Below are 12693 nucleotides of genomic sequence, written 5' to 3'. Positions count from 1 at the left end.
GAGCTACCAGTGCCTGGCTCATAGTTGCATTATTGTTTATAGTTAAAAGGTAAGCTGTTTGATGGTGGCTCATGCCTGTAATTCTAGCTACTCAGGAGGCTGAGATCTGAAAATCATAGTTTAAAGCCAGCAGAAGTAGGAAAGGCCATTAGATTCTTACCTCTAACCACCAAAAAAAAAAAAAAAAAAAAAAAAAAAAAAAGGAAAAGCCCAAAATGGAGCTCTGGCTCAAATGGTAGAACACTATCCTCAAACAAGAAAGCCAAGGGATAGTATCAGGTTCTTAATTCAAGCCCTGGTTACTGGCACAACACAAACACAAGTGTGCATAACACACACACACACACACACACACACACACACACACACACACACACAGATAAAATAACCCAATATTATTCAGCTATGAAAAGAAGAAAATTTTGTCACATGTTTTAACAGAGATAAACCTTAAGGATATTATAAGTGAAATAAACTAGATGACCAAAGATTGTATGATTTTACTTACGTGAAGCATATAAAACAGGCAATTCACCCAGACTAAAAGAAGATTTAGATGTCATTAATATCTGGGGCAAGGAAGAATTAGAGGAGTTATTCCTTCCTGCATAGAGTCTTTGTTTCGAATGAAAAAGGTTTTAGAAATAATGGTAGTGGTTATAACACCTTGAGTATAATTAATGCCATAAAATTGTTCAGCTACAGATGAAGGGACAAATTTTGTCTTTTATATATGTATTTTTTAATTTTAAGAAGTTGAATAAAGGGTTTTAATTCAACAATTAATCTTCTATTTTTACCACAATTTAAAATTAGTAAAAGTGAACAAAATCTCTTCCATATATAAACCTAAAGATTTAAAAATCTAGAAAAAATAATGAATATTTTTCTGGTCTCTGTGTGAGAAGGTTACTCAGAGGATGAATGTAATAAGAGAGTAGTAAATAAAAAGGATATTGGATTGTTTAAATTGAAATGAAAACATCTCTAACCTCCTAAATGGCATACTGTATAACAAAACAAAAATGGTAATAGGAAAACACTGAAAATTTTATAATGTATTTGTCAAAAGGTTAATCTTTAAATTATAGTGTCATATAATTTAATTAAATTATGCCACACCCTCCAAAATTTGTAGGCAAAGGACAAACAGGCTAAATCACCAAAGTGTAACCACCAGTATTTAGTGAAAATTTTAAGCTACTCAGTCTCATTGGCAAAAATAAATTAAAATTTACAAATAAAATAAAATAATATTGCCTAGAAATTACATTGAAAAAATCCAGGACTGGCAAAATATTGCAAATTTCTCCACTGATTTTTGAATGCCTTTGAATGGTACATGCCAAAGAATAAATGTTCTTTTTTTTTAAAAAGAATAATTTTACTTCTAAGAATTAGCTTATGAATGTTTTCCACATGTTTTATGAGCAATTATATTTATTTCAGCACTATTTAAAATTGTGGAAAATTGGCAAGAAGATGAACAACAGGGTAATATTTTGGAAAACTGCATTTCATCATGTTAAGGAAAAAAGCTAGAAATAAAATTAGATTCTGTGTAAGATCATAATGAACAACAAAGTGTGTAAAAAGATCCACTGATATGTTCAGAGTTTGTTGGTGGTGAAGCTTGGATAATTTTTTCTTCTTCTTTTCCCTGTGATTTTATTTCCCAAATTGACTATGATGAACTGTTACTTTTGTAATGAACAAAAGAATCGAACAAATAATATTGTAAAATAAGAAACTGACTGAATAACAGTTGGCTATAGCTGGATGGGAATTGCTTATCTTGATATGTTGGTGGAGAAAAAAAATCCATGCAATCTTCTTTCTAATTAACTTGAAAAGATTTTGGGAAAATATAGATAAAAGAAGAGTCTGAGAAATTCTATTTCAAGAGACCACTTTCTAAAGTTTTTAGAACTGTAAATAGGCAACAATTTTATCGCTGTAGATTTACTTGCTTAGTTTCAAAAGTTCTAAGCCTATTATTATTATTATTAGTGTGTGCATTTGTGTGTGTGTGTGTGTGTGTGTGTGTGTGTGTGTGTGTGAGAGAGAGAGAGAGAGAGAGAGAGAGAGAGAGAGAGAGAGAGAGAGAGAGAGAGAGAGAGAGAGAGAGAGAGAGCTTGAACTCAGTGCCTGGGCATTGTTCCTTAGCTTACATTCTCAATGCTGGTGCTCTACCACTTGAGCCACATCTCTACTTCCAGCATTTTGGTGCTTAATTGAATACAAGAATCTCATGGACTTTTCTGCCTGGGCTGGCTTCTAACTGTGATTGTGATCTTCAGATCTCAGCTTCCTGAGTATCTAGGATTACAGGTATGAACCATTGATGCCTGGCTTAAGCAGTCATGTTTGAATCCCATATCCATGTAGTATAGTTGTGCTTTGGTGTTCATAGTGATTGGTTCCAGTACTCCCTTTGTGTAGGTGCCAAAATTCAAGGCTGCTCAAGTATTCTTATAATGTGGCCTCATATTTTCATATACCCTCCATGCATTCTTTTGTACACTTTAAATAATCTCTAGATTACTTGTAACAATCCCATACAATGTACATACTATGTAAAAAGTTGTACTATATTGCTTGGGAAACAGAGTCAAAAATAAAAAATATGTTCAGGGCAGACCCAATTTTGTTTTCAAATATTCTTCATCCACAGTTAGTTGATATGTACATGTAGAAGCTGTGGATACAGAGGCTGACTGTGACTATTTATTGAGCCTCTACTATATGTCATGTAACTGTTCACAGATGGAGAAGGGAAAGTTTATTAATAAAAGTGTCAACACACTACTGTCTGATAGATATTTTTGTGAATGTAAGGGTTGTTACAACTTCATAAGGCAAGTACCATCTTCTTTCTCTCTTTAGGAAAGAGGCAGCTGGAGACTTGAAGGAACTTGTTCCTGCTTCATAGCAGGAGATGACCTTCATAGTGGAGATGACCTTTAGCCCCCTGCTTCTAAACTATAGATGGCATTTCAAATAGATGTACCATCCTATGGCTGGTCTTACTTGTGGATCATGTCCTAGACTTGGCTGAGCTCTCGTCCCAGGTTTGCTCTCTGTGCTGCTTGCACCCTTGGCCTCTGAAGTTCAAATATGCCAGTTCAACAAAATGCCTAGATTCCCTGGAGGGGCTCAGGCCAAGTCACTTCTCTCCCTATGCATGCTGGTCTGACAAGTTTACTTTGGTGCTCAGATCCTATCTAGGGGTTGCACCTTTCTTGAGGGAGGGCTGTTGACAGAAAGGTGTGGAGGAATAGCATATTTGTCAGCAAAGTCACCAGGGGGTAAGCAGAGCTCTGCTGGCAGCTCAGTTTCTGTGGGATAAAAAGACATGCATCTTTAGTTGGTGTGTACACAAAGCATGGATGGGCCCAGCCTTTCAGGCTCTGCCTCAGCTTAATCAGACTGAAAATCACTGAGGTATTATAACACTTCAGAGAAACTCAAACAACTCAGTCCTCAGGTGCCTCATCTTGTAAACTTTGCATGATGAGCTAGAACAAAATAGCTCAAAGAATTCATGATCTTGTTTGCATAAGACTTGAAAAGGCATTTATAATTTAATATCAAAATGAATACCAGGAAGCTGGAACATGGGTTGTTGGCAGGGGTGAGGTCAAGGAGAGGAGATGGAGACAAATGAAGTGAGAAAGATTGGGTAAATGCAGTCATGATATCCAATGTATATATGTGAAAATGGAACTAGGCAGATTGAAAAGATGATCAAGATGCATTGCACTTACAAATTGACATGTTGAATTGAATCCCTTTACCCAGCTATTTAAAGATAATACAAATGAATTAAGTAATAACAATTGTATTAAAAAACAAATATAAAGCAATATTCTCAGGATGATCCAAAAACATTGTCAATAAGTTTTATTTCTATGGGAAAGGTTGGAAGAGAATCCTTAAACTTTATAGTATATGATCAATCACAGGTGATATAATTTTTCTTATTTTTCCCATATCTCTTACTGTTAACTGAGTTATTAAATATATTGCTTAAGCTAATAATTGTAATGTAATGAATCGAAGGTTCTAGGTTTGTGTGTGTGTGTGTGTGTTGTTGTTGTTATTGTTGTTGTTTTTGCCAGTCCTGGAGCTTGAACTCTGGGCCTGGGCCATGTCCTTGAACTTTTGTGCTCACTGGAAGTGCTACCACTTCTGGCTTTTTGTGATTAATTGAAGATAAGAGTCTTACAGACTTTTCTGTCCAGACTGGTTTCGAATCACAATTCTCAGATTTCAGCCTCCCAAGTAGCTAGGATTACAGGCATGAGCCACTGTCAACTTCCTCAAAGGCGCTGTTCAAGTGTAAGAGGCAAGTTCTCTGAACAGGTGATATTTGAATGATGTGAAAAAGTGAGCCAGGGGGACAAACATAGTTGGCAGATGGAATGGGAACAAAATTGGTTTGTTCCAAGACAGGAAGAGGGAAGGCCAAGTTGGCCAGGGCAGAAGAAAGTGACAGGGAAATCTTGGAAATGAATGAGATAGGCCTGATGTATGGCTCAGCGATACAATACAACATGCAAGAGGCATTGGATTCCATACCCAGCATTGTTTAAAAAAAAAAAAAAGAAGAAATGAATGAGGTGAATGATGAAGGTGAGTATGGTAAGAACCATGGTTGGAGAAGTAGATGGGAATTTGACCACACAATCTTCAAAACCAGACTGTTGGCAGATCCTAAGCACACTGGTTGGATCTGAGTATAGTGATATGTTCCAGTTTTTAATTTAAAAAGTTAACTTTAACTTCAGTATGTGGAAAGACCAGTTAGGGGCTGTTGCTGTAGTCCATATGTCAGATGATAGTGGCATACAAAGAGGCAGGTGGTGGGGGTGGCAGTCATCGGGCTGACGAGAAGTAGTCAGATTCAGACTTTGTTGATGGATTGGATATTAGTTACGAGAAGAAGGGAAGAATTAAGAAATGACTCCTAGCTGGGCCACCGGTGGCTCACGCCTGTAATTCTAGCTACTCAGAAGGCTGAGTTCTGAGGATCAGGGTTCAAAGCCAGCCTGGGCAGGAAAGTGGGTGAAACAACCAGAAAACTGGAAGTGGTGCTGTGGCTCAAGTGGTAGAGTACTTGCTTTGAGCTGAATTGCTGAGGGACAGTGCCCAGGCCCAGAGTTCAAGCCCCATGACCAACAAAAAAAAAAAAAAGAAGTGACTCTTAGGCTTCTGCCTGAGCTCCTGGATGGACGGTTGTCCCATATTCCAAGAGGGCAAAACTATAGAATGGAAAGTTTTGAGATTGGGTGAATTGAACTTTTTGCTTGGACATACTGTGTTCAAAATGCTTATTAGGCCACCATGTTGGAATGCCAAAGAGATAAATAGGTATTGTATACAGAGCTCAGGGGCCAAATACATATGGGGGCTGGGAAGGTGGCTCAGTGGTAGAGTGCTTGCCTTGCATGCATGAAGCCCTAGGTTCTATTCCTCAGTACCACATAAGCAGAAAAAAGCCAGAAGTGGAGCTGTGGCTCAAGTGGTAGGGTGCTTGCCTTGAGCTGAAGAGCTGAGGGACAGTGCCCAGGCCCAGAGTTCAGGCCACACGACTGACAAACAACAACAACAACAACAACAACAACATACATACATATGAGAATCATGGACATACAAGTGAGGCTTAACATTAAGGGACAGAGGTGGCTAAGGGAAGGAGTGTAGAGAAAGATAGGAATGATCAGAAGACTGAGCCATATAGAGGAAGCTGAGAAGAGTCAGTAGAATGAGGGAGATGTGTGCCATCTTAGAAGTTGATGAAGAAAGTGTATCAATGGAGCCTAGTAACCCACTATGCCAAACACTACTCTGAGTTTGAGTAAGACAAGTTCATAGATTTGGAAAAATGAAGCTACACTATGACATAAAAAATAAATGTGTTCAGTGGCATGGATTGAAGAACAGAAGAGAGGTGAAGAAATGGAATCATCCAATACAGACTTGATCGAGGAGCTTTGTTATGAGGATGAAGAGGAGCACAGAGTCTCAGGAGCAGTTTTGAAGAGAGAGAGGAGAGAGAGAGTAGTTTGCAAACTACTAAGACAGTCCAAAGAGAAGTCTATGAAGCCAGAAAAATGGCTTCAAGTCTGGCTCAAGTCTATGGGCCAGAGTCGGTCAGGGTAAGAATATAAAACTACTTTCTCTTCTGATTGATTTTTCCCCCCCTGCTGAATGCAGTGACATAAAAGTCCATTAGTTTTGAGTGGGAGAGTAACTGGACTAGAGTGGACAGTTCTCCAATTTATTGGTCTCTGCAACTCATCATACTTTAGAAAATTAAGGACATCAAAGAAGTTGTGTTTCTGTGGGTTTTCTTTGCCCAAAGATATGCTTTCAGAACTTTAAGTTGGAAAAAATCCATGTTATTTACACACTTAAAATAAGAACAGTAGTAACCCCATTAAACATTTACACATGATTTTAAAAAACAGTTATCCAGAACTATACAAATTTGACGAGAAGAGTGGCATTGTTTTACTTTTTTTCAAATGTTTTTAATATCTAGCTGATAAAAAAATAGGTGGAATCTTGTAAGTGCTTCTGCCTTCCATCTGCGGTGATATCACACTTCCTGTAGCCTCTGGAAAGCTCCACTGTACATTTTTGAGAGAAGGAGAATGGTAAGCAGAAACAACTTTTAAATATCATTATGACATTAGTTCTGACCACATAGTACTCTGGAAATTGTCTCAGAGACTCCTGCAGGGAAGGTCTCAGAGGCTAAGAAGGTCCTCAGAGACATGAGACAAAGGAAAGATAGTGAGATGGCTAGGTAGAGCCTAGACTCACACTCAAGTTCATGTGAGTTCAATATACAAGGAGATTAGCAGAGCAATGACCCTGGGTTAACCAGCAGCTCCAAGTAAACACCTTTCAACTCAACCTTTATGTTAATGCCATGGTTCAGAGACTTCTTGTGCTGCAAAGACAGGAGCTATTTAACCAGAAAATGTTTTGAAAGTTAAAAACTTTCTGAAGTTCTCATGAAAAGAGATCTCCAAAAGGTGGGACCAACAGTGACTCAACTGGTATTAGCTGTTGTGTTGAGCTAAACTTTGTCTTTCCAGCTGTGATTTCTCTGGGCTCCTTCTCATTCTTAGGAGGTTCTATAGATGAGACTTATTTGAGGCTCCTTATGAATTCTAGGTAGTATAGGAATATTTTCTGAATGAGCTTCTGCAGCAATATTTTCTGAATGAGCTTCTGTGAGTAAGCAAGTCCATGGAGAACACCATCTTACTTCTCCAAGTTTTGCCTTGCCTCCATCCTCATGCTACAACATGAGGTGCAAAGAGGTGCTTGAAGGACATGAAGAGGCATGGTTCTGTTATCTGATCACTTTGGAGTTTTATCCATCCAGTATGGCAACCCTGGGGTATCTTATCTACCTTGAAATCCCTTCAAGTGTGTTGACAAGCTCCTACCATTCAGGTTTGGGTCCAGGGTTATGATTGCTGCTGCAGGTATCGCCGACCTTAACTGTTCACATTACATCCTATCAGGAAAGAGGCTGATAAGCTTTCTTTCTTTCTTTTCCAAGAAACCACCAGTTCTTGAACTCTGCTGTGCAGGATTCACGGCCATGGGTGCATTGTTTCTATCTGCTGAGAGGCAGCATAATTGCTACCCTGAAAAGGGAGAAGATGTTAGGAATGTGGTAGCAATAAAATGCTTCAGCAAAGGTAGGATTAGGGGTTAACTCCGCCTTTTTTTTTCAAATTTTTTATTGCGATTAAGTGGTTACATAATTCCCCAAATTTCACAGTATTGTGGGATAGGGATGCTCAGTTAAAGTCACAAACACATTCTAACTTTCCTGGAGCAAATTGTCTATCACGGTCTAACTCTGCCTTTTTTTTTAATTGTGAAAATACTGTACAGAGGGGTTACAATTACATGGGCAAGATAATGAGTTCATTCATTTCTTATCAAGCATTGTAGCCTCCTCCTTTGTTTCCCCTTCCCATCCTTTCCCATTCTCCCCCGGCCCCTCCCAATCCTCCCTGCCCCCCCCCCCCCCACACCAAAGTTGTAAAATTCGTTTTCGACATAACGACTTGTATATCTCATTGTTGCAATGGGTCCACCTGTATCCCTATTTAAACGATTTGTTTTTCCCCTTCCCTTCCACAAATTATACTGACATGAAATATTGTGAAAGCAGGGGTTATACTGTGGGGGAGGGACATACAAAGCAACAAAGAAATAATCTTATAATGTGTTAGAAACAATCACATGAAAGAAAAAAAACATTTTAATACATATCTTAGGGTTCATTTCCCTAACTAACTCTGCCTTTTATATAACACAGTGTCATGTAACCTCAACACACAGTATAACTTGTTATTGTCATTACTGTTGTTATTATTATTATTTGAAGTATTGGGAATCAAACTCTCTCATGCACGCGTGCTCACACACACACACACACACACACACACACACACACACACACACACGGTAGGTACTCTGCCTTTCTAGCCATGCACTTAGTCCTTTTGTGTTTGTATTTTATTTGAGATAGAATCTTTTCTTTCAGAACCTTGCTTATTTTTCCCTGGCTAGCCTTGAACTTGAAATCCTCCTGTATCCCCCTCCCAAATAGCTGGGATTACATATAGACATCATCATGCCTGACTTAGAATTTATTTTAATTTTTTTTGGTCGGTCGTGGGGCTTGAATTCTGGGCTTGGGCGCTGTCCCTGTGCTCTTCAGCTCAAGGCTAGTGCTCTACCGCTTGAGCCACAGCACCACTTCTGGTTTTCTAGTGGTTTATTGGAGATAAGAGTCTCATGGACTTTTCTGCCCGGGCTGGCTTTGAACCATGATCCTCAGATCTCAGCCTCCTGAGTAGCTAGGATTACAGGTGTGAGCCACTGGTGCCTGGCTTTATTTTTAAATTTTATGCTCACTTGCAGTTCTCATGCTATTAAAGGTTGTGTTTGTCTTTGTTGTTCAGATCTGGGTGTTCACTTCATGAGGCATGCCACTAATTTTATAGAACTTTTATTCTGCTATTCCATTAACCAACACTCATTTAAGTTGGGAAAAAGTAGACCCTCTATGTTTCCTATAGGTAGTTTGGTGACACCTAGAGGGAATGAAACTGCTGACATGGCTCATCTAATCTGCTCTCACACTGATCAGCCAGGTATTGCAGGCTTTTCAAAGATATTTGCTTAGCAGAAGTTTATTTAACATACTACTTCTAGAAAATCTCACCTGAGTCACCAATAAGTTGCTCTAAGAATCTCTAGTACACATTTGACCACAAAGAAACCTTAACACAGCAAAGAATAGAAAAGCACATATATTTTCTAGGAAAAATAAAAGAGAGAAAGCCCCAATTTTGTATATGTGTTGCCACAACAGACACTGAAAGCCCCAATTTAAATAACTCAGGCAAAAACCTTTATTTGTGCCAAGTCCCACATGGCTTCCATATTCTTCATGAAACTCGATAGCAGTGCTGCAAGATCTCAAGTGAATTCTGGTTTTTCTTTCATCTCTCTCTGTTCAATAAGTACCCAATTTTGTTCAGTAGTCAGTGAGCTATATATCTTCCTAATCACTTAAGTGTTGTGAGCATCTTTCTATATTGGTGCTTACACTATTACTATGTGACATTTACTGAGTGTTTATTCTCTGTGAAGTCCTCTGCCAAATATTATCTAGCCAACCCTTGATATCCTGAAGCCTGTGCCTTGTGTGTGTGTGTGTGTGTGTGTGTGTGTGTGTGTGTGCACATGTATGTGCATACATATGTGTGTATGTGTGTGTGTGCGCATGTGCATGCACTCACTGGTCCTGGGTCTTGAACTCAGGGCCTGAGTGCTGCCCCTGAACATTTTTGCTCAAGGCTAGCACTCTACCATTTGAATCATAGATCCACTTCTAACTTGCCTGGACTGCCTTTGAACTTTGAACTTCAGATGTTAGCCTCCTGAGTAGCTAAGTTTATAGGTGTGAACCACTGACCCAGCTGAAGCCTATACTTTTAATCACTATCATTTACTCTCTTCCTCCCCAAATACTACATCCTTGTGTGTGTGTGTGTGTGTGTGTGTGTGTGATTTGTATTGCATTCTGTTGTAGATACACTATGATTGATTCTATCAATATCATAATATTGCGCACTTCAATGAGTTTCAGTGTGGTCCTTTTGACCACATTTTTTAACTGCCATGGATCTTTCTTTCCTTAAGAAACACTCACGAAGCCGGGCGCTGGTGGCTCACGCCTGTAATCCTAGCTACTCAGGAGGCTGAGATCTGAGGATCGCGGTTCAAAGCCAGCCCGGGCAGGAGAGACCGTGAGACTCCTATCTCCAATAAACCACCAGAAAACCGGAAGTGGCGCTGTAGCTCAAGTGGTAGAGCGCTCGCCTTGAGCTGAAGAGCTGAGGGACAGCGCCCAGGCCCAGAGTTCAAGCCCCACGACCGACAAAAAAAAAAAAAAAAAAAGAAACACTCATGAGCTTTCCTTGTCTTAGTTGATGTGTGTGCCTCGGAAGCTGTCTTCCAGAGAGGCAATGCTCATCTATTTCATTTCACAAATATGCTTTTTGCACTCCACCTTGACCCCAGATCTCATTCTTTTTTTTCTTTTTATACCAGTCCTGGGATTGAACTCAGGGTCTGGACATTGACCCTGAGCTTTTTTACTCAAAGTGAGCATTCTACCACTTGTACAGTAGCTCCATTTTTAGCATTTTGCTACTTAATTGGAGATAAAAGTCTCACAGACTTTCCTGGGCTGGTTTCAAGCTGTAATCTTCATATCTCAGCCTTCTGAGTAGCTCGGATTACACATAGGTGCCTTCAGCATCCAGATTTCTCATCCATTTTAAAATTGTTGCTGATATATAGGAAAACAGTGCTGTCACATTGTATTTGCAATTTATATGATATAATTCCTTGAGTACATTTTCTAATAACTTCCACTGTCCTCTGAAGGTTGTTTTTTATTATAGATTTTTGAGCTCTTTCTATATGTCTTATATTTAGAAAATTGACATATTTAGGACGTAAGTCTCATAGAACAAAATTAGCCTCATTCTGCATTTTGGATGACCTCTTGTATCCTGTCCTTTCTCACTATTGATAAAATATAAAAATGATTCTTGTGCCTAAAGTCCAAAAAGATAATATTTTAATAAAAAGATAATATTTTAATAAAAAGTCTCTTATTTTCTCTCTCCAAAATAAGTTTCTATTCTCTTCTTGATCTTCAGCCTTGCTTACTCCCCAGAGAAGTCCCGCTGAAGAAGATCAACGTTATCTTTTCCCAATGACCATGGCTAATCAAGAAGGTGCAGACCTGATGCATATTTGGAGCATGCTTAAGTGAGCCTTTTTTCTTTGTTATTATTTTGCCATCACTGTTGATAATTCTGGGATGCAATCTTAATGGGATTAAATTTGAACAGTTTAATACCCATATAACTGTTTACCCACAGCTTTAATTTCTAATGAGCATCCCAGGTCTACTAGTGTGACCAATATTGGGGAAGTTGAGAGCCCAGGCAAGTACTTCCCTGCTGACTTAGTGGATCACAGGGCTGTGGAGTTTTGGAATTGAAGATCTCAAGTAGACTGCCCTTCATAATCAGTTGGTAATGGGGACCACTGGCCCAATATTTTAACTTCAGCTATTTATTTGAGGGATGGCACCTCTATTCGTGTTCTAGGAGACTCATAGGAGTCTCATATTCTTCCAACCTTTTGAGAGTTCTTGATCCCAACCACCACAGGAGGGAATTAGATTCTGAGATAGAGTATGGTGGTTAAGTCATTTGTTAAGAAATGTCCTTGGGACCAGCATCTTTAGGAACAGGAATAGGTACAGTGTTGTATGAGACTGTGATTCAAACCCAGGATAGCTTCCACCCACCTCAGAGGGAGCTGTGCAGCAACATGGCCCTAGTGAGGTTTTTCAAGTTGTTCACATAGCATTATACTTCCATAGCAATCATATCCCAGACCTGAAACAGCTTGGAAGGCTTTTCAGTCCACACTGAAAAGTATCACTCAACTTTAGCAATCTACTCTCCAACTTACCACCAGTCACCAGGTTTAAAATTAGGAAAAAGATAGGTAGATGCTGGTGGTTCATACCTGTAATCCTAGTTACTTTGGAAGCTGAGATCTGATGATGACTATTAGAAGCCAGCCTGGGTAGGAAAGTCCACAGACTCTTGTCTCCAATAAACTACTCACAAAAAGACAGAAGTGGCACTGTGGCTCTAGTGGTAGAGTGTTAGCCTTGAGCCAAAGAAGCTCAGAGACAGTGCCTAGGCTCTGAGTTCAAGCACACACACACACACACACACACACACACACACACACACACACACACACACACACACACGTGCACACACACACAACCTAGGAAAGAGAGAATAAAAGATTACCAAGACAAAAAGCAAGTGTCCAACATTTGTCAAATAAGGAAAAGCTTTTTTTGTTTATTGGTTTTCTTTTTAATAGCTCCTACCTTTAATATCAAAACCCAGACTTGAGGGAGAATAAACATATTTCGGAAATGTCTTTAGTTCCTATCAGCAAATTAAGAACCCAATCTCATGAGGAACACAGTAAAGTTTACTATAATTCAGGTATGTAGAAAATCTTAACATATCATCTAAGGGA

Source organism: Dipodomys merriami, unplaced genomic scaffold (assembly GCF_024711535.1).
Source record: "Dipodomys merriami isolate MVZ:Mamm:240054 unplaced genomic scaffold, mDipMer1.0.p SCAF_7, whole genome shotgun sequence".
Lineage (NCBI taxonomy): Eukaryota > Metazoa > Chordata > Mammalia > Rodentia > Heteromyidae > Dipodomys > Dipodomys merriami.
Note: the sequence above shows the minus strand (reverse complement) of the source record.